This window comes from Geotrypetes seraphini, chromosome 2 (genome assembly GCF_902459505.1).
Source record: "Geotrypetes seraphini chromosome 2, aGeoSer1.1, whole genome shotgun sequence".
Lineage (NCBI taxonomy): Eukaryota > Metazoa > Chordata > Amphibia > Gymnophiona > Dermophiidae > Geotrypetes > Geotrypetes seraphini.
The window spans coordinates 245,283,538-245,305,969 of NC_047085.1; the positions used below are offsets into that span (position 1 = coordinate 245,283,538).

The following is a 22,432-nucleotide window of genomic DNA, read 5'->3' on the forward strand; positions in this document are numbered from 1 at the left end:
CTTCTGAAATTAACTAGGCAACAGCTTAAGCACTGCTCTCTTCAGTAAACACAATAACACACCAAAATTATTAGCAAAAAAAAATGTTTTATTTCCTTAAGGCTTCTCTGTGCACACCAGTTCATGTCAAGTAGCCTTGTTCACTTGACCTCAATTTTTATAGTCCACCATTCTGCACTAGGTTTTCAGTTATCTTTTCCCTCTTCTGTTTATGCTTGTCTTGTGTCCATAAAAAAATGACACTTTGTCCTTTTTTAGCCCCTATGTTGTGGAATCCTCTCCCAAATCCTATTCAATTGAAACCATTTTATACTCACTGAAAGCTCACCTTTAGGCCAAACTTTCCTAACATGGTAGACTTGTGGCATCTGGGAGTTCTGTTCTCCCTGCATCCCTTCTACACTTTGCCTTTACCTATCCTTAACTGTCCTATCAATTGATGGTGTTATTTTCTGCCTAATAATTTGAATATTTGTCAACTGTTTTGATGTGTGGTACAAGAAATATGGTGTATTAAATTGCAATATACCATAGACCATAATGTGCAAACTGTCACTGATGTACTAAAATGAATTTCCTTCACCACTGATTGATGGACTTCAGAAAACACACATGAATCAACAATGACTTCCAGCAACAGTTTGATGTTATGAACTGTGAGAGTTTTTTCATAGAAGGAACCCAGGGGAACATCTTTTGAAGCTCAGAAATGCTGTCAAATGGGAATATTCAGAAAAATAGTTTTTATATTTTTTAATGAGAAGCCCGAGTTCCCTACAAACCGGGAAAGAGACCCATGATATCAAGACTACAACATCAAGTATAACCTACCAATCTTTTTCTCCAAATCATATTCCATAATCATACGCTTACATGAACACAAACCAAGTTATCTGTATCATGTACCCTAATGAAAAAATATAATCCCTGGATATGGCCAGGTTCTTCTAAATTTTAAATTACATTGATGTCCTTCTGGGGCATATTAGTGATCCATAAATACTAAAATAATATAAAGTAATAATAGGGCCAACAAGCCCTGAAAGATGCAGAGATATGTGGCTTGAGTTGGTTTGCTCACACATTACAATCTAATTATACATTGATGAATGTATTCTCCCAGGCTTCCATAATGATATTCATTAACATATCAACAAAATTAGTTGGATATTGTAAACATTCATGCAATGTCACACCTTGTCTATGGGCTCCTTTTACAAAGCTGCGCTAGCGTTTTTAGTGCACGTACCAGATTAGCGTGCGCTATAGCGCGCACTACCTGAAAAACTACCGCCTGCTCAAGAGGAGGCAGTAGCAGCTACCGCGCATGGCATTTTAGTGCACGCTAAAACTTTTAGCACGACTTTGTGAAAGGAGCCCTACGTGTCATTCAGTGTGAACTGGGTCTGTCTCGGCATCAAGTTCTGGAAAATGTTGCGATATACAGTCTGTTCTCGCTATTTGTCGTAGAAAGGTTCCCAAAATTGTTTATGAACTGCAAAATTGCAAATAACAAAACTTTGAGTTCATGGGAAAATAAAGGTTAGGGTCCAGCAGTACATGTCCCACCTCAAAACTGCAAAGAGTGAACAGTGGATCCTATTAAGGAAATAGGGTTAGGTTCCTGCATGGAACAGCACTTGAACTACCTGTAATTCACTCTTTGGATGCTTGAAGGCCATATCTAGAAGCAAAGCCTGACTGTATGATGAAAATGAAAGCAAAAATGCTGGGGGTGGGGTTTAAAGAAGTGGTCTGTGAATATGCAAACACAGCAGTATGAATGAGGAATACTGGTTTAATTTGATGCAACTGTGGATAGGTGAAATTGTGCATCATGAAAGCACGAATAATGTATTACATATTGGAATGTTTGTTAGAACAAAAGATGGATGTCCTGCTTAACATTTCTGAAGAGGATAATGTTAAAGATCCAAAGTGGGGGAGTTATCAGCATGGGCTACTGTTAAGATGGGTGATTTTACTTTTAACCCAGTTATTGTAAATAGATCTTATTGATAAAATGGTACCTGTGTTAAAACCATTGCACGTTAGTGATAAAATACCATATCTTAATAGTAGAACACATTGATGGTTATCCTCCCCCCAAAAAAACATTCATCAGTGGACCATCAATGGACCTTGATGAACAGTTTGGTATCTCTGGTAAAGCTTTTTGAACCTGAGAAGATATTCCTCATCAACTCTGCAATGAAGTCTTTATTTCATGTTAGACGGTGGAATAAAGAAAACCTTCTCAGAGACAATATAATATGTTACAGCATGATTCTCACATCAGTCTGAAGATGCATTTTTTTCAGATGCCACATGCCATCGAACAAAAATGGACCAGGGCAAAAATTAAATTTTTCTCAACTGCACAGGAACTTGTTGAATAGTCACATGATCCATCCCAGTCTCCAGATGATCTGGAATTAACTGAACTTGAAGATGAAACTGCAGAACCTCCTAAAAATAAAAAAAAATATGTAAGGAAGGTTCTTCAGATGTAAAGCTATGACATGGTTCCTCGTAGGAGGCTCATCAATAAACTTAGGAGACTAAATTTAGGATCCAAAGTGATGAACTGGTTTAGAAACTTGACTGACAAGACAACAGAGGTTGGTGGTAAATGGAGAAGAAAGGCGAGTAGTAGCTTCCTTCAGGGGTTGGTAATGGGTCCAATTCTGTTCAGCGTCATTCTGTGAATGGCATTACTAATGGGTTAGAAGGAAAATAGTGTATTTTTGCAGATACAGTAATATTAAAATTTGCAACAGAGTGATGCGCTTGGAGAGTAAAATTCCAAAGGAGCTGTGTATGTGTTTGGGGACGAGAGGCTGATATGCACAGGCTGGGAGAGAGACTTTGGGATCCTTTTACAAAGGCGCATTAGCGGTTTAATGCGCATAATACCGCGCGTTTAAACCGCCGGCCGCGTTAGCCGCTACCACCTCCTCTTGAGCAGGCGGTAGTTTTTCGGCCAGCGCGGGGGTTAGTGCGTGATGAAAAGGCACGCGCGTTATCCCCGCTAGTGCGGCTTAATAAAAGGAGCCCTTTGGAGTAATTGTGTCTGATCATCTCAATGCTGAGAAACACAGTGTGCAAAGCGGTGACCAAAGCCAGCGGGATGCTGGGTTGGATAGAAAGAATGATCACCAGCAGAGAAACGGAGGTTAATGCTCTTGTGCAAGTCATTGGTAAACTTCAGCAGTGGAGGACTGAGGCCAGTAAATGGCGGAGTGAGGGTGAGTGGCGCCCCTGGATGGTAGCGCCCCTCCCCTGCTCCCTCCTGAGCCCACCTGCCCCCTTACCTTCCCCCGTACTTCTTTAATTTTCCCATCGTGAGCAGCATCATGAGCTTGCTGTCCGCTTCGTGTTAGTTCTCCCTCCGACGTCACCTCCTAGGTGCGGGACCCGGAAGTGATGTCTGAGAGAGTCGACACCAAAGTGGACAGCAAATTCATGATATGGCTCGCACCTGGAAAATTAAAGAGGTATAAGGGAAGGGGTGCACGAGTTCGGTAGGGGGGTGTTGGGAAGGAGCAGAGCCCCCACCAAAACAGCAACCGGGGCGTGATAGACTGAGGCCAGTGCTGGATAGACTTCTACAGTTTGTGTCCCATATATGGGAAGAAAGATCAGGATAAGAAGAGTGGGTTTCGACTGCAACTCCAGCAGTGGGGAAGTGAGACCAATGCTGTATAAGGTAAGAATACTAGACCCCAAAGAGCTAACTTGGTACAAAAATGCTATATTTACCAAGGTAGAGCTGCAAAACCCCCAGATGCCTGATGCACAAGGTGTCAAGAGGGATAAATGGTAGGTATAAAAATGCTTGTTTCAAAGGCATTTTGTCTAGTTATAGCTATATTATTATGGCATTAAATAAAAAGGCTGTGAGTTTGATTAGAGATGGGGTCTCTTTGAAAAGTGTATTCCATTTTGGGGCCGATAGGACTCTACCCAGGAAAAGTATCCAGACAAGAGGTGTATATTCCATGAAACTCATGCACAAGATAGATGTGATGATGGGTCAGCTCAAAAGTTTTAAAAAGAAATGGAGTGAAGAAAAAAAAACAAAAAACTTTGAAATTCATGTGTGGAAATGATCATAAGCTATAAGAAATCACTGACCTAAAAGTAACCAAAGATGACTCAATAGGTAGACTAGGCAGTTGCCTAGGTTTGGGGCAACAAAGAACAACAGAAGTTGAAACAAAATAACAGATCCTGACAGTCACATAAAAATAAACTATAGGGCTCTTTTATTAAACTACATAACAAAATGGACTTAGAGTGATTTAATGGGGGACTTTCCCATGCACTAAGCCCATTTTGAAAGCAAGAGTATTTCAGGCATTTTTTCCTTTTTTTTTTTCAGGGCAATGCACTAATATTCACATTACCACGCATTATCTGAACTAACTCCCCTTTTACAAAGGTGTGGTAGCGGCTGCTGTGCGGCAAATGCTTCGACACCCATTGAATCCCTATGGGCGTCAAAGCGATTACCGTGGTCCACCACAATAATTGCCTTTGTAACAGGGGGCCTAAGTTAATACAGGAGCACTTACTGCCTTCTATTTAGGTGGCCCTAAGTGCTTTCGTAATCCTGCATCAACTCAGCGTTATACTGTACAATTAGGATTGAATCCCATATATAGTGTCTAAAAATTGTTGCAAAACAAAAAAACAAAAAAAAAAACCATGAGATAGATTTGCATCTCAAGGAGGCAGTGCATGCAGATCCACCTCATATATATTCATTGTGGATATCCTGAAAACCTGACCTGTCTGTGGCTCTCAAATAGAATGCTGGGCATTATCAAAAAAAGGTATCACTACCAGAACGAAGGAAGTCATCCTGCCACTGTATCGGGCAATAGTGCGCCCGCATCTGGAGTATTGTGTTCAATACTGGTCGCCGTACCTTAAGAAGGATATGGCAATACCCAAGAGGGTCCAGAGAAGAGCAATAAAGATAATAAAAGGCATGGAAAATCTTTCATATGCTGAAAGGCTAGAGAAGCTGGGGCTCTTTTCCCTGAAAAAACCGGAGACTTAGATAGGAAATGATAGAAACTTATAAGATCATGAAGGGTATGGAGAAGGTAGAGAGGGACAGATTCTTCAGACTAATGGGGGAGACAAAAACAAGAGGGCATTCGCTAAAATTGAAAGGAGACAGATTCAAAACAAATGCTAGGAAGTTCTTCTTCACTCAGAGGGTGGTGGACACCTGGAATGCGCTTCCAGAGGAGGTGGTAGAGCAGAGTACGATTTTGGATTTCAAAATGGGATTTGATGATTTCCTGAAGGAAAAGGGGATTGAAGGGTATAGTTAGAGGGTTACCTACAGGATATTAAATGAGTAGGGAATAGAATGTTTTAGGTATAAGATCACTTACAGGTCGTGAACCTGGGGGGGACGCCGCGGAAGCGGACTGCTGGGTGTGATGGACCCATGGTCTGACTCGGCAGAGGCCATGCTTATGTTCTTATGGAATTGCCTAGAGCAGTGTTCTTCAACCTTTTTACACCCGTGGACCGGCAGAAAAAAAATAATTATTTTGTGGACCGGCAAACTACTAGGACTAAAATTTAAAAATCCCGTTTCCGCCCCATCTCCGCGAGCTCGGTCCCCACAAATCATCTGATCCCATCCACACAAGCCTCAGTTATGATTTTATATTGAATGTATTTTATTAAAGTATAAAAAGAAACAATATTCTGTAGAATTGTCATTTTATAAATACAAATAATTCAGAGCAAGGATCAACAAAACCCCTGTCTCCCCTCCCCTTCACATATATCCCCTCTACTATCAAGAAAACTGAACAAGCCAAATTATTACAGAATGCTACACAGAAATATCATGCTAACAGAATACTGAAGTAACACATGACAGGAATAGTTTTAGGGGAGTGCAACTAGGGCAACTGCCCCCTGGTCAGAGAGCGCCCTAAGCCAGCTGAAAGCTAAAGAAGCACTGCCTGGGTTTTGCAGTCCCCAGTTATGTCTAACACCAGCTCTAGCAGGATATATATTTCAAATCTGATATATTCTAATCACAAAATAGAAATAAAATTATTTTTTTCTACCTTTTGTCGTCTCTGGTTTCTGCTTTCAATCTTTTTTTCACTCTCTTCCTTCCAGCATCTGCCCCTTCCATCCACTATCTGTCCTCTCCCCCTTCCATATGGTATCTGTCTTCTTTCTATGTCCCTCTCCCCTTTCCATCCAGCTTGTGCCCCTCTCTCCTATTTACATGATTCATTCCAGCTTCACTGCTCTCTTCATTTTTATCTCTCCTACACCAGATCTATCATCGTTGTCCCTCTGCTTATTTTTCTGCTGACCCCTTCCTATCATCAATCTCTCTACTTTCTCATGCCTGTGTCTCCCCTTCCCCTCTTCTAATCTCTCTGCCAGCTGTTTCCTTCCTTTTTTCATTCTCCCTTCCCTCCTCCTCCTGTCCAGCAGTAACTCTCTTCCCTTCCTCCCCTCCCAGCAGCATCTCTCCGTCTCCCTCTCCAGTAGCAGCTGTCCCTTTTTTTTCCTTGCCCAGCAGCTTCCCAGATTCCTTTCCCTCCTCCCCTCCCAGAAGCATCTCTCCTTCTCCCTCTCCAGTAGCAGCTGTCCCTTTTTTTCCTTGCCCAGCAGCTTCCCAGATTCCTTTCCCTCCTCCCCTCCCAGAAGCATCTCTCCTTCTTCTCCCTCTCCAGTAGCAGCTGTCCCTTTTTTTCCTTGCCCAGCAGCTTCCCAGATTCCTTTCCCTCCTCCCCTCCCAGATGCATCTCTCCTTCTCCTTCTCCCTCTCCAGTAGCAGCTGTCCCTTTTTTTTCCTGGCCCAGCAGCTTCCCAGATTCCTTTCCCTCCTCCCCTCCCAGATGCATCTCTCCTTCTCCTTCTCCCTCTCCAGTAGCAGCTGTCCCTTTTTTTTCCTGGCCCAGCAGCTTCCCAGATTCCTTTCCCTCCTCCCCTCCCAGAAGCATCTCTCCTTCTCCCTTTCGAGTAGCAGCTGTCCCTTTTTCCCCCTGCCCAGCAGCTTCCCAGACTGATAGTGGTTTTCTCCCCTCCCAGCAGCTCTTCTTACTTCCCAGCGCAGCGATTCACGATGGCAGCCTCGGGTCCTTTGTTGGGTCGCGCCGCCTCTGAGGAAAGAGGAAGTTGCATCATCAGAGGCAGCCGCGACTCAGCAAAAGCCCCGAGGCTGCCTTCGTGAATCGCTGCGCTGGGAAGTAAAGGAGAGCTGCAGAGAGGGGAGAAAGCCACTGTCGGAGGCTCCCCAAGATCTCTCCGGCCCAGCGCACGCTTCCGATGCTGATCTTGCCGGTCCTGCGCGGACCGGCAGGAAGTTCAAATGAGTCAATCTTGCCGGTCCTGCGCGGACCGGCAAAAATTTCCTGCGGACCGCTACCGGTCCGCGGACCGGCGGTTGAAGAACTGTGGCCTAGAGTATACATATTAAGTTCTCTAAGTCTGTCCCCATACAATTTATGATAAAGGCCATTAACCAACTTTGTAGTAGCCCTCTGGACCGACTCCATTCTATTTATGTCTTTTTGAAGGTACAGTCTCCAAAATTGCACACATTTTATTCCAAATGGGGCTTCACCAGAGACTTATACAGTGGCATTATCACCTCCCTTTTCCTACTGGCCATTCTTCTATTTCCTACTGGCTATTCTTCCTGGCTTTGACCGTCACCTTTTTTACCTGTTTTGTCACCTTGAGATTATCAGACACAATCACCCCCAAGTCCCGCTTTTTTTCCGTGCATAAAAGTTCCTCACCTCCTATACTATACTTTTCTCCTAGACTTCTGCAGCCTAAGTGCATTAAATCTTAGTTGCCAGTTGCTTGACCATTCTTCAAGATTCACCAGATCTCTCCTCATTTTATCCACACCCTCTGGGGCATCTCCCCTATTACAGAGTTTGGTATCATCCGCAAAAAGGCAAACTTTGTCAGACAGTCCTTCCACAACATCCTTTTCCTCCAAGCAAACTCCATTGACCTCTACTATTTGTCTCCTTCCACTTAACCAGCTTTTAATCCAGTTTACCACTTTAGGGTCCATGCCCCATGCATTCAGTTTACTTATCAATGTCCTATGCAGCACTGTGTTGAAAGTTTTGCTAAAGTCCAAATACACAACATCTAGTGCCAATTGTTTGGTCACCCAATCAGATTCATCTGACAAGACCTGCATCTCATAAAAACCATGCTGCCTTTATTTCTGCAGTCCATTCAATTCTAGATATATCGCTACCCTCCGCTTATGAAGCGTTTCCATTAGTGCATATTTGTCCCCTTCACCCTTAAGCCTCACTATGCCATTTTGACACTTCTTCCTATCACTTACATATCTAAAAAGTGTTTTGTTCCCCAATTTTAAAATATCAGCTTAGATGTTTCCCAGAAAATGTCCAAAATTGGACTTCCAGAAGGGTCTCTCTATTTTTTTTTTTTTAATGTTGGACATCCAATTTTTTATTTTTTTTAATTCTCTAGCTGGATGTTTTGGTCACCAGGATGTCCAACCTCAGGACATCTAACTTTATTCCCCATTTTCGACCACAATACTGTTCAAGTTGAAAGTGTCCAAATGAAGCCCATTTGGATGTGAGAGGGGGCAGCTTTCTAATGGACTGGCCACACAGACATGTCAACAGAACATTGGAGCACATTAGAAGGTACTGCTGTGAACTTCACATCAACAGTGCCATAATCCCCTCATAATGTACGGTGAGCCCTCCAAAACTCCCCCAATAGCCATACTGGACCAGATCAATGGTCCATCTAGCCCAATATCCTGTTTTTAACCGTGACCAACCCAAGTCACAAGTACATGGCAGAAATCCAAATAGTACCAACATTCTATGCTACTGATCTCAGGTCAAGCAGTGGCTTCCCCCATGTCTATCTCAATAGCAAACTATGGACTTTTCCTCTAGAAAAGGAAAGGGGATGGGACTTGTATACCGCTTTTTGTGGCTTTACATTCAAAGTGATTTACATACAGTATACACATGTACCTGAGGCAATGGAGGATTAAGTGATTCGCCCAGGGTCACAAGGAAAAAGCACCTGTCCAAACTTTCTTTTTTTAAATCCAGATATACTAACTGCTGTTACCACATCCTCTGGCAACGGGTTCTAGTGCTTAACTATTCATTGAGTGAAAAACTGTTTCAGCAACTGAGATAATCTGTAGTGATCTAAGGCCGTTCAGTCCCCCTGTGCAGTTGGTGGGGTTGGGACCAATACCTTCTCCCCCACCACTCCCCCACTTTCTGCCGCTAGTGCTGCTGCTTTCCCGAAGTAGCAGCAGACTGAAACAGACCAGCTATGGGACCTTCCCATACATATAATGTCACTGAAAATTTTTGCTCACACCAACTCAATCATTTGCTTACAAAAAAAAAACACAACGTTTTTGCTCACATGAACTCGGTCCTTAGAGGGACCATTGCTTAAGATTATAGATAGTCCTCTTAGAGCAGGGGTCTCAAAGTCCCTCCTTGAAGGCCGCAATCCAGTCGGGTTTTCAGGATTTCCCCAATGAATATGCATATTCATTGGGGAAATCCTGAAAACCCGACTGGATTGCGGCCCTCAAGGAGGGACTTTGAGATCCCTGTCTTAGAGCAATGTATCACAAACTGTGTGTTGCGGCACACTAGTTTGCCACGGCGAGATTCCCGGTGTGCCGCAAGACACCAACAAGGAGGAGAGGCACTGGCTGACTGCTTACAGGATGTGTGTCTCGCTGCAAGAGGCAGTCAACTGGCGCCTCAGCTCCTTGCTGGCACCTTTCCTCTTCCAGCCCCCCTCCCCCCCGGCCAGGGCCGGATTTTCCTATAGGCTAACTAGGCTTCAGCCTAGGGCCTCAAGATCCGTGTCACATTTTTTATAAAGGTTAGTACCAATAACAGCATGTTTCATTTAACATATTGATATATATCACAGTAATGATGTATTTTATTATCTCTCATGTAATTTACAAACTTAAAAATGGGAGGTGAAAGGGCCTCATATGTGGAATAGCCTAGGGCCTCTTTTCATCTAAATCCGGCCCTGCCCCCGGCTGCTCAAGATTCCATCTGATGGCCTCCACGCATGCATGGACATCGATGTGATGGTGTCACGCATGCACATGCCATCATAGTGTCGATGTCCGCACATTTCCAGATGCTCTTCAGCCGCAACCCCAAGATTAATGTGCCACAGCTCGAGAAAGTTTGTGAGACACTGTCTTAGAACAACAATCAGGTCTCTGAAATAGCCTAGTAGTCGGTACAGTGGACTACAGAGAGAGGGACCCGAGCTCATATTCCACTCTAACTAGTACACTTGTGGTGGAAAGTGTGGGCCCTCCAAAACCTACCGTGCCAACATATACTGTAGGTGACACTTGCAGGCACAAGGACTATTGGATTGGTGTACAGTACATATTGTTACAAGGTGGTTATGGTGAGTTGTGTACCTGGGAACTATGTGAAGGGCAGGGGTAGGCAATTCCAGTCCTCGAGAGCCGGAGCCAGGTCAGGTTTTCAGGATCTCCACAATGAATATGTACGAGACCGATTTGCATGCACTGCCTCCTTGAGATGCAAATCTATCTCATGCATATTTATTGTAGATATCCTGAAGACCGGTTCATAGACAGTGGAGCGCAAGACGTCAGCGCGCTGACAATCCAGTGCCGACAATTCGGCGCAAGACAGAAGCACGCGGGGGAAAAAGTAATTTTTAAAGAGCTCCGATGGGGGGTTTGGGGTGGCAACCCCCACACTATATTGGTTAGTGTTCGCGCTGCTGTTGGATGGGGGTTCGGGGGGTTGGAAACCTCTATTATAGCGAAAACGGAACTTTTTCTGATTTTTTTCGGGAAAAGTTCTGTTTTCTCTATAATGTTTCACCCCCCACACCACCCCGCAACAGCAGCGCGAACACTAACCAATAAAGTGGGGGGGTTGCCACCCCAAACCCCCAGTCGGAGCTCTTTAAAAACTATTTTTTTCCCCGCGCGCTTCTGTTGGCATCTGGTGCGCGATTATCCCATCACCAGCTCCGGCTCTTGAGGTCCGGAATTGCCTACCCCTGCCCTAGGGTACCCCACTGCTCTGCTAGGATGACTGTATGGTCAGTCTGCTAAAAATGCTGACCCCTCTTAGCTCCCAATGTCTTTTTTTTCATTTGGATTTTTTTTCCACACAAATGTTTCAAAAAGATAGATGCACTGAGGACAAACACATCTAGGAAATGGCCATTTTGGGGAAGGGGAAAAAAAAAAAAAAGAAGACAGGCATTTGTCTGGTTTGAAAATGACTATTTTCTCTGCTGGATATTTGGACATTTCCCAAAACATCTAAACTCGGATTAGACATCATATTGAAAATGCCCTACCACATCTTTGAGGAAGAAGAAATAAAGTGATTCGTAATGTCACTGCAACAAACTTGATAAAGGACAGCACCTTCTCTTACATATTTGAAAATTCACAGGCAGCATTTGAATAAGTGAGGTGACAGATCTAAAATGTGATCAGTGCATTATGATATACAAACAGTAACAAAATACATCAAGTTAAATAGCAAAGTGAGCATTGGCACATTTTTGTAAAAATAAATAAATAAGTGCAGTTTCAGCATAAGGGTAGGATCAATGCCTGGTCTGGCAATACTACATTTCAGGCAGCTGTGAAGATATCCACAAGGGGACTTTGTTTCCATCATCACAGTTAGTTTGTCACCGACTAGCCAGATGATTTATTGTAGATGGGTAAGGGATTAAATATGTACAAGCTTGTTAAGATTGTGTTTGCTAATGCAGGTCAAAGTTGAGGGTGTAAGAGTTTTGTTACAAGAGTTCACTTGATTGTTAATAAAGCTGCGGCCAGTTTATGCCACACAAATTTGGTCTGGGTGTTTTGATTTGGGAGCATTTGGAGTGTGAGGTGTACGAATGACAAACAGAACATACTTTTATTGCCCAGGCTCCAAAAATTATACCTCCTCTAAAATGGGAGAGAGAGTGGCATAATGGTTAAAGCGACAGCACCCTGTAGTTGTGTGTTCAAATCCCATGCTATTCCTTGTGACCCTGGGCAAGTCACTTAATCCCCACATTGCCCCAGGTACATTAAATAGATTATGAACCCGCCGGGACAGACAGGGAAATATGCTTGAGTACCTGAATAAATTTGTGTAAACTGTTCTGAGCTCCCCTGGGAGAATTGTATACATACAGAAAATTGAATGAAAAAAAATGGAAAATCTACACTGCAACCAAGAAAAAGAAACAGGCAAGTACTGAATGTGGAAGAGACAGACTTGAGACAGGGTTTACACTGAGTTACTGCATGAGCCCCTGATCAGGTCTAGTCACAAATGTTTATGTTAAATTGAGTGGTGGAAATATCTCACACGGTTACAAATAAATCCTCGTGGTGCCATCAGTCGTCTGACTCTAACTGAGCTGCTAATCCAAACCAGCAGTAAGAACTAGCGATGGGCTGCCATTTTCAATAACAAAGGAAATGTCGTTGCATTTGTTTATTCAAAGAAAATAGGCAAAAACCCCACAACATTTTCTGGCAAATTCTATATATGTAATGTAATGTAATTTATTTCTTATATACCGCTACATCCGTTAGGTTCTAAGCGGTTTACAGAAAATATACATTAAGATTAGAAATAAGAAAGGTACTTGAAAAATTCTCTTACTGTCCCGAAGGCTCACAATCTAACTAAAGTACCTGGAGGGTAATAGAGAAGTGAAAAGTAGAGTTAGAGGAAAAATAAAAATAAAATAAACATTTTAACAAGACAGCATTGATCTAAATACTTTGGAAGGTAGAAGAGAGGAGAGAAAGGAATAGAAGCAGAAGGGGGAGCCGTTGAACCGTAGAATTCTGGAGAAATTTAAATGATAGAAATAGAACAAAACAAAGACAAAAGGCAAAACAATAGATAAGATAAAAGATAAATCATAAGCTGGAAAGAAAAATAAAATAAAACTTTGTCTTCAATCCACGGTTTCAGCGTCAGTGATGAAGTGGAGCAAGTAAGTTTAGGAGGAGCGATTGACGTTTCCAGAAAGGGCTTCTTCAGGGAAGAGACTTGGCAGACAGTCCCAGGATGCCTATGTCTCCTCCCCTGCGATGTTCTCCCATCCATGCATTCCCTCCCAGACACACTGCCCGTGCCCCAGCCGCTCCAAGGAGGCGGCCCCAGATGAGGCCCACGGTGAATGCAGGATTCTCTCCTCTGCGGGAAAGCCGCCCGGAGCCTAAAGTTAGGTGCCTACATTGGAGTGCCTAGCCAATATAGGTGCCTAACTTAATTGATGAATAAGCTTAATTGGCACTTAACAATTTCTAATTGGCTTTAATTGGACTTAACTGAAAGTTAGACTCTTAACTCGAAAACCATGATTCTGTAAAAGGTAGGTGCCTAGTCCAAAGTGCCTACCTATAAATGGGCATGGTTAGGGGTGGATCATGGTTGTGTTTTTGAATTAAGTGCCACTTTGAAAATTAGGTACTCTTAGGCACCTAACATAGGCACAGGTATTTAGGCAAAGGAAACCCTGGCATAAATTGGGTGCACCTAAATTTAGGATGCATAGCGATGCCTAAGCCCACTTAGGCAGCACTAAGTGGGATTCTATATAGTGCACCTAATTTTTATAGAATTGGCATCAAATTTTTAGGCAGACTTTGTGTTTTGTCTTTTGTCAATAACAGTATACTTCATATGGAAATAGTGTGCATTATGTGGTAATAGTATGATTATTTCCCATTAGTAGAACCTCCACACATGCACAAACTATTATGCACATACAAATTAGTGGGCCGCTCTAGTTTATTTATTCATTCAATTTTCTATGCCATTCTCCCAGGGGAGCTCAGAATGGTTTACATGGATTAATTCAGGTACTCAAGTATTTTTCCCCGCCGGTCCCAGTGGGCTAACAATCTATCTAATATATCTGGGGCAATGGGGGACAAGTGACTCACCCAGGATCACAAAGAGCAGTGTGGATTTGAACCCACAACCTCAGGGTACTGAGACTGTAGCTCTAGCCCCTGTGCCACTCTCAGACATAGTATGGTAGAAGATGGCATGGGAAACATTGCCTGACAGAAATGGCAAAAGCATGGCATGTTTATGTTTATTGGAAGCTTTTATAACGCTACAAATGACTGGGGAGTCAATTCAGAGTGGTTTGCATGAGCTTCAGTAATGGTGTTACAATACATGAGCTTTGGTAAAGCTGTTACATTACATGAGCTAAATATATGCATATCTTACCTATTTATACCATCTATGTATATATACTATTATAATAGTTTCTGTTTATCATATATTCATCTTTGTATTATTTGTGAGTTTACCCTTTCATGTTCCAAGTTGGTAGTAGCCTTCTGTTTCCTCCAAGTGCTATTCCCCCAATTATTTCTTTATTTGCTAAAGTGTTCTGTGAAGAGTATCATCTTTATTCTTTCTCAAACTTTTTGGTGTCCTTTTCTAGTTTTAATTCCCTCTGAAGGGAGTTCCACCTCATTGGGGCCATCACCAAGAACATTATTTTCCTGACGCTTTTGTATTTGATGTATCTGAAAGAGAGTATTTCCAGTAGTTATTCTAGGTTTGAGCATAGGGTGCGAGTTGGTTTATGGTTGTCTAGTCTGTTTGCTAGGTATTGCAGTTCTGAAAGATGTATGATTTTGTGTGTCAGCAACATGATCTTGAATTTCATCCTGCTTTTAATTGGGAGTCAGTGTAACTCTTTCAGTAGCAGGGTGGCACTCACCTGTTTCAATTTTTCCAGCAGAAATCTAGCTGCAGCATTTTGTACTATTTGGATATGCCTTATCATGTATTTTGGTATACCCAGCAGGATTGAATTACAGTAGTCAAAGATTGAGAGTACTAGGGATATTACTACATTGTTCATCACTTGATGGGTTAGGTAGGGTTTTAGTCCTCTGACCCAGCAGAGTTTGTCATAAGTATTTTTCACAATGGGTCAGATGTATATAGTCATGTCTAAGTTTCACTATACCTAGGTATCAACTTTTTTGAGCACTGGAACGGTAAGTATAATGCCAGCACAGCATGAGAAGACGGCAGTCCGGTCATCAGGGGAAAATAGTTTGTATTGAAAAATAGCTCCGGTTATTGGGGCAGAAGGGTTGTGTTGAAAAATAGTGCTGGTCATTAAGAGAGAAGATTGGGTTTGAGAAGGCCAATGAGGATGCAAAACAGGATTATGTAAAAGAATCTTCCAAAACTGTACAGTGTAAATCAAGCTATCTTGTCATTATTACTCTTGCATGGCTCTTTTAGGATGCCCATTTGATATAAGAGTGGATCTAGCCATACTCCTAGGTTTCTCACTCCTTCCATGGAAGATTTTATGGTGTTGCTGTCCATTTGTTGATTAGAAGTAGATTTTTTTTTTTTTTTACTTGTTGGCTACTAGTCCATTTGATTGGACTCAACTGAAGATTTTCTTTAGGCCTGTCTTGATCTTCTGCTTGGTCTTCACGTCCCATTTCTTCAGTGGGATGATTAGTTGGATGTCATCTGCATAGATGTAGCATTTCCATCCTTGTTTTCTGATGAATTTCCCTAGCAGTTGGAGGAAGATGTTGAACAGCATGGGTGACACAGCTGATCCTTCCAGTTGCTTGTAGTCCCCTGCCATTCTATTCTCATTAGTCTTTTGGATAGAAAGGATTCTATCCATGCCATGACTTTTCCTTTGAGGCCTAATTTTCTGCATTTTGATTTTAGTAGTGTGTGTTGGACTAGGTCGAAGGTCGCCAAAGAGGTCCAGGAATCCCAGTAGCACTTCTCCTTTAGCGTGGTATTTGAGGACCGAGTCCTGTACTGTTACTAATACTGTTTCTGTGCTCAGGTGTCTATTGAATCCTGATTGGGTCTTGTCTAGCTTTGATGAGTTTTCTAGGAAGTCTGATATTTGTTAGAAGACTAGTTTGTCTATTAATTTAGATACCCACAGTTGGTTAGCTATCAGTCTGTAGTTGGACAGATCGTCTAGGTCTTTTTCTTTGTTCTTCAGAATGGTCTTGATGACTGAGAGTTTCCATTTGAGTGGGAACTCTCCTGACTGTAATGATTTATTGATAAGGTCTGTGAGGTAGGCAAGTCCCAAGACCTTCAAGCTCTCTCATCGGGTGTATTGGGCATGTGTCAATGGATGGTAGGCCCGATTTCACTCTTCTTAGTACTGTATTTTTCACTCCATAATATGCACTTTTTTCCCAAAAAAAGTGGGTGGAAATAAGGGTGCATCTCATGAAGCGAATATAACACACACACACCCCCGGGTGGTACCTTTAAATTGTGGAGGTTGGTGGATGGCTGCCTCCTGATTGTTGGGGCCCACAGTGCACAAGCACACTAATGCCTGGGCCCGTGACACTGCCGAATTCTGCCGGTTGCTGGTGCTTCGCTGGACGGCTGCCTGCTGTTTACGGCATGTTAGGGCCAGCAGCACACAAGTGCGCTACTGTGTGGGCACACGCCACTTCTGAATGGCTGCCTCAGTTCTCGCTAGCTCCTCACGAGAACTGAGGCAGCCATTCTATGAGCTCCAGCGCTCATAGAATTCTTAGGAGCGTCGGAGCATTTACCTCACCTGCCCATGGTAGAATCTTCTATTACAGCTTTGTAATAACAAGTAAGGACAAGTATCAATCAATAAATAAATAATATTTGTCTATTGGAGAAAAATGGCACTATAAAGGTGAAAAGAACTTTAAAAAAATCTAACATTTGTACATTTCTCAATATTTGCATAATTATATTTATTGCTATCTTTCCACACCTGTCATTACTCTCTGAAAAGTGTTTGACATCTCTCTTTCTCAAATGCAAAGTACTCCATTAAAATATTTAAATGATGGAAGGAAGCATATTTTGGGCCTACATTAATCTCTCACCAGGAACTGAAAAGCAGATTTCTTAAAGATGAATAAAAGAACAACCTCCAGATTTAACTGCATCCCTCTGGCCATAAACCATCTCTTCTGTCTATCCAAAGAATTACTGTTTAGGAATACAAAGGCCAGCATCTACATATTATACTATGTGTCTCTGGTTTCTTGAAAATGCTTACCACCCAAAAATCAACACTTCAAGATACAAAGTAAATGAACATTAACAGAAACAGCTTTAATGGCTGAATAGAATGTAAGTCACATACAGATTGGAAGCAAACACGTTGTGACAATGTAACAAGAATGATAGCATGTTTAATCACAAAAGGCCTGATTCTATATATAGCACTAAAAAATTGGCATCGACTAGAATGGTGCTTAGTGTGATTCTACAGATGTACATACCTTTAAGAGAGAGTGACATGGTACTGAATCTTTCGCTCCATAAGACGCAATTTTTCCCCCCCCCCCTTCCCCTTTTTGTACTTCTGGTCCAGCGCTGGCAGGGAAGACTCTTTGCAACCCTCATGAGCTCAATCAGACTGCAGCCACCAACCAGGATACGCTGCAGCTCCCGAAGAAACGTGTTTCTATTATATGAACACCTGTCACAAGAAGTCACCTCTCCCATCACCAACCTGCCAGGCTTCCAGCCTTACCCTCGCTGGCTCACTCTGCAGCATCGTCACCTCTGATTGGCTCCATTTATGGTACCTCTTCCGTCAGCCAATGGCAGAGCGCTGCATGCTCGGATCAAAGATTGCTGCCCCAGAGCGCGAGAGTGGGTGTCCTGAGTGAGGCGACGGCAGCAGCCTTCTTGACCCTGGGGTCTGGGGAGGTGCGCTGGGCCCGCCCGGACACTCAACCTCCAACTCGGATCACAGCAAGCAGTTTTGTTAGAGGAGTGCCAAGCTTCCGGGGAGGTGAGCGAGGAGCTGGACCCGGGGGCAAGTGGATGAACTGCTGTCGGGCCTGGGGAAGGGGCAGAGATCACCCGCCTCCCAGATCTGCTCATGTCACCATCTAGCTTTAATGAACGCGGCCAGGTATCATGGGACCTTTTGGGTTCTGTTTTTAGGGTGGGTTGATTTGTGCTTTCTACTGGAGGGGGGAGGAGTAATAATGTATGGAGAAGGTGGGACTCTGATTTCCGTAGAGACTATAATAAAGGACATGGCAGTGACAGGTCGTCATCAGAGGTCCACATGAGCAGGGCCAGTTCAAGGCCTTAACTATCCTAGGAGAATCTTCAGCCTTCCTCCCCCCCCCCTTCCAGTTAACTTCAGGACCCCTAGGCAGCCCCATGACATATTGATAAACTCAGAATCATGATCACTTCAGTGTCTCACCACCCAGAACAATCCCTGTAAAAATGCATAAATGGACATCATACCGTTTAATATTAGACTCAGAGGCAACTCACTTAGACAGAATTCTGCGCACAATGAGGGTTGCCCCTTCCCCCAGGTCAACCGAACAGGGCGATCAACACCAGGTTTTGTTGCATTACATGTATGGAGTCGTAGTTCTCATATTTCTCATGGCCTTCCAGAATGTCAGAGCTACAGATCTCTGCATATCATAGTGCAAAACCAAATCTGCCTGCCTGCCCTGTCTCTGCTGCCAGCTACTAGGCTACCTGCCCTGTCCCTGCCTGTCCTGTGCTCTGTCCCAGCCTACCACTAGACCAACAAGAGGGGGGACCGGGTACACAGCCTGGTAGGGAGGGGGACAGGGTGCAGAGCTTGGCAAGGAGTGTGGGGTTGGGTGCAGAGCCTAGCAGGGAGAATTTGGTTCAGAATGTTTTTTTTTCTTGTTTTCCTTCTCTAAATCTAGGGTGCGTCTTATGGTCAGGTGCGTCTTATGGCGCAAAAAATACGGTAACTGCTACCACAGGAATTATGTGGTTACAGTAGTAGTTCCCACAATAATGAAAACCCATTGCCAGGTTTGCCTAGTATTACCGCGGTAACGCTTGGCCATTCCATGGTAATGCTACGGGAATGGGAACTGCCATGGTAATACATTGGCAATGGGGACCCAAGGCGCCCTCCCTTGAAGCCAACTCAACCACCCATTTGCTGTACCTTATCTCTAGTGGTCTAATGGCTTTTTGAGAGCAGAAAATAGCTTGACTCTTTCCTGCCCCTGATGTTGCTAGAGCGCTGCTGGTCCAAAGAGATTCAAAATTGCTGCCAAGACTTTATAGGGCAACCATGAAAGGGGGGGTGGGGGGGAAGAGATCCACAACAGGTGTTAACTTTTAATATAGTGATTCTAATATGTCAGTTTTTGAAATTTACATCTACTGTCTTTATATTTTGCACAGTACAAGGATATATTACTTTCTCTTGCTCTGGTGTTGCATTGTGGTTTCTTGGGGATTCAATTTAATATTTTTCTGTGTGGTGTAACCTGCACACTCCAGGCAGAGGGCCTGGGAATACTGGCCACAATTAAACTCTTGTGAGTTGCTGCATGTCTCACAAGGATGACTTGTTTTCACGTTTCAGAAAAAGGGACAGCTTTCAAACAATAATTCAGGTTTGTATTTAATTGTTCAAAACAAAGAAAAAAGAATAATTTGCTTGTCAGGATTACAAAATTCTCATATCATCAAGCACAAAGTTCCCAAGAATAGTCTTTGGTTGAGAACTCAAAAAGAGTTCAACTTAAACAAACTCTCATTCAAATTATAGTCTCAATAGAGTTCAAAAGCAAAGAAGGAAAAAAAAACTTTTCCTCCCAAAACTCAAAATAACCAGACAATATAGAAGTACTGGCTTCTTCAGCCACTTGAGGCTGGAAGGACAGTGTGCGCCGTGTGGTCTTATTCTTGCCTGAACTTAGGCCCGCTATCCCACCACGTAACACGGGGCTTACCCCACTGTCTCCGCACAGCAAGGAGGCTTCATTTCAAAAAGAGGAAAAAAACACCATTTTACTTTCAAGGAAGAAAACTACAAACTTCCAAAAAGAAAAAGTCCTTGCTTAACTTAGCATAGTCCAATCCACTCTTTAACTTGAGTAAGATTATTTCAGACAGCAAAAACCCAAAGAAAAGTCTCAAAACAAACTCCAGCAAAATTCAAATAGTACTTGCTTTTGTGGTGCAAACTTCCATGGGAGTATAATCAGGAGTCATTTCAACACAGGCTTCAGGGCTTGTTTCTAATTCCATAGCCAACGGTTCCTCACTCAGGCTGGTAGGCAATTCTCCTTCAGCCTCAGTAATCTCCATGTCCTCTGGAGCTGGTCTGCCATCAGGAGCTCTCAACCCTGAGCCTTGCGACCTTCCCTCTTGCTGTTCCTCTCCCTTCTGTCTCTCTAGGAGCCTGGCCTTCAGAGAAAATAGCTTGCAGCCCCGCCCCCAACCCTCAGGTGAAAAGGATTTCCTGAGATTCATCTTGTGATTCAGAGGGGGATGGGAATTCAGCACTGCTGCTTTCTTACTCCCTCTACTGGCCCTAGCAGGAAATTCAGACAGAGTGGCAGAATATGGGGAAAAAGGCAGATTCTGGACTGTGGCAGGACTTAACCTAGAATCTGAGCTAGGGACACTCCTAGCAGGCATAGTCCGCTTATCACAGTGGTTCTATTTTTAATTTCTGGTTAGTTATTCTATACTGTGTGAGGATCTATGTGTATTCTGTGAATATGAATTTGAGACATGGGCTTCTGCCAGCATTAACTGTGCAAGACAGATCTGTACTAATCTGGCTTCTTTAGTTTTCCAATAAGTTTATTGATGTTCTACTACGTATTGTTGTCTTTCCTAATTAGGTCCTTGTTACATGACTTGCATATATTTTTAGAGTGGTGCTCATACAGGGAGAACAGTATTATTTTTAAGCTGCACTAAACATCCAATATCTGAATCTTACTCAGAGCAACTATAAACTACATGTGAATAAGTAGGGAAAGCATGCAGAGTATGGCATTCTTTCCAATTTCCCTAGACTCATAAAATTGCATAAAATCTTGTGACATGGGGAAGAAAATTAAGACTGTGGGGACAGGGATGAAAAATGCACTTCACTGCAGGGATGGGGAAGGGACGGGGATGAAAATGTGGGGAGGGGACAAGGATGAATTTTTGCCCCGCATCACTCTACTTAGCAACCATGGGATTGACACTGGAGGACCATACTGAACGAGCAAAAAAAAAAAGATTTCTTTTTAGATCTGTAATTCATCAAGTCGTTAGGACTCGAACATGAGTCAATGGCACCTAACTAACTATATATAGAATCAGGCCCTTTGTGATTAAACATCCTATCATACTTGTTACTTTGTCACATGGTGCCTGTGCATCACATAACTTTTAGGCACATCCATTTAGCCCAGCTAAAACCAGGTCATAAATTTTAGGCATGCCCTGTGCCTGGCCACACCCCTTTTCAAATTCACACACTGCAACTGGCACATACTTTTTACAGAATTACGCTTTTTAGGTTGTGCATGTAACTTAATTTGTGCCTACTAGTGTCAATTATGAGGTGTTAGCTGCCAATTATTGACGCCAATTAGGCTATTAATTAAGTTGTACGTGCAAATAGACTATGCACACAAATTTGCATGTACAATTTAAAGTGTCATATGAAGAATTTGGGGGATATTGTATCACAGAGAAACAAAGAAGTAACTTTGGTTTCAGGGGTATGTATTGATTGTTCTTGAAGGTATTTATTGATTGATTAATAGGTGGAAGGGTGGGGGGAATTAATTTTCCTTTTTATACATTTTTGTAAGTTAAGGTGCTTTAATTTTAATATTATATGCAAATGTATTCATTATTGTGCACTTCTGCAGTTTAAAAATTGAATAAAGAATTTTTTTTAAAAAAGAAGTAACTTTGGAAAGGAGGAATAGCCTAGTGATTCAAGCAGCAGGATTCAAGCAGAGAAGCCAGGTTCAAATTCCAGTCATGCTTCTTGTGCCTTGGGTAAGTCATTACACCCTCTGTCTCAGGTACAAATGTAGATAGTAAGGGAAATAGTTGCTAAATCTGAATAGAGCTTGCCTTGAGCTGCTACTAAAAAGGCATGAGCTTAAAAAATACTAAGCTGATCATTTCTCCAACCAATAATTTGTATACACATGGTTAGATTTGTGTCTTCTGAATGCAGCTGAAAATCTAAAATCAGAGCCAAATATTCAGAAGCAACAAAGACACAGAATAACACAATCTAAGCACTATTGTGTTTTTCTATGGCATTATGCTTTCAGCGTCAACATTACTGTGCATTGCAATCGGTTACCAATCTATAAGTTGGCAAAACACAAGAAAGACTGTACCCTTAATACTAGAACATCAATCAAAGAGAGGCGGGTGTCTTGATCTGAGAATATTTTGCTTCAAGATCTCCAGGGACTCTTGCACAATAAGGAAATAAATTCATGCATGAATTTGTAGCAGTGGCTGAAAGTTGCTTTTGAACATCTGAA

At 42.7% G+C, this 22,432-nt stretch overlaps 1 protein-coding gene across 4 annotated transcripts in view; it reads right to left on the reverse strand.

Annotated features, from left to right (window-relative positions):
• CDH12 (cadherin 12) overlaps positions 1-22,432 on the reverse strand; it is a 799,528-nt gene that overhangs the window by 658,020 nt on the left and 119,076 nt on the right. The window contains exons 1-2 of one of the 4 annotated variants that reach the window (XM_033935285.1): positions 22,283-22,345; positions 2,295-2,469 (exon numbers count right to left, since the gene is read on the reverse strand). The exons of the other annotated variants lie outside the window; for them this stretch is intronic. The gene's annotated coding sequence lies outside the window, so the exon portion shown is untranslated. Of the gene's footprint in view, positions 1-2,294; positions 2,470-22,282; positions 22,346-22,432 lie in introns of those variants that run through there. 4 annotated transcript variants of the gene reach the window in all.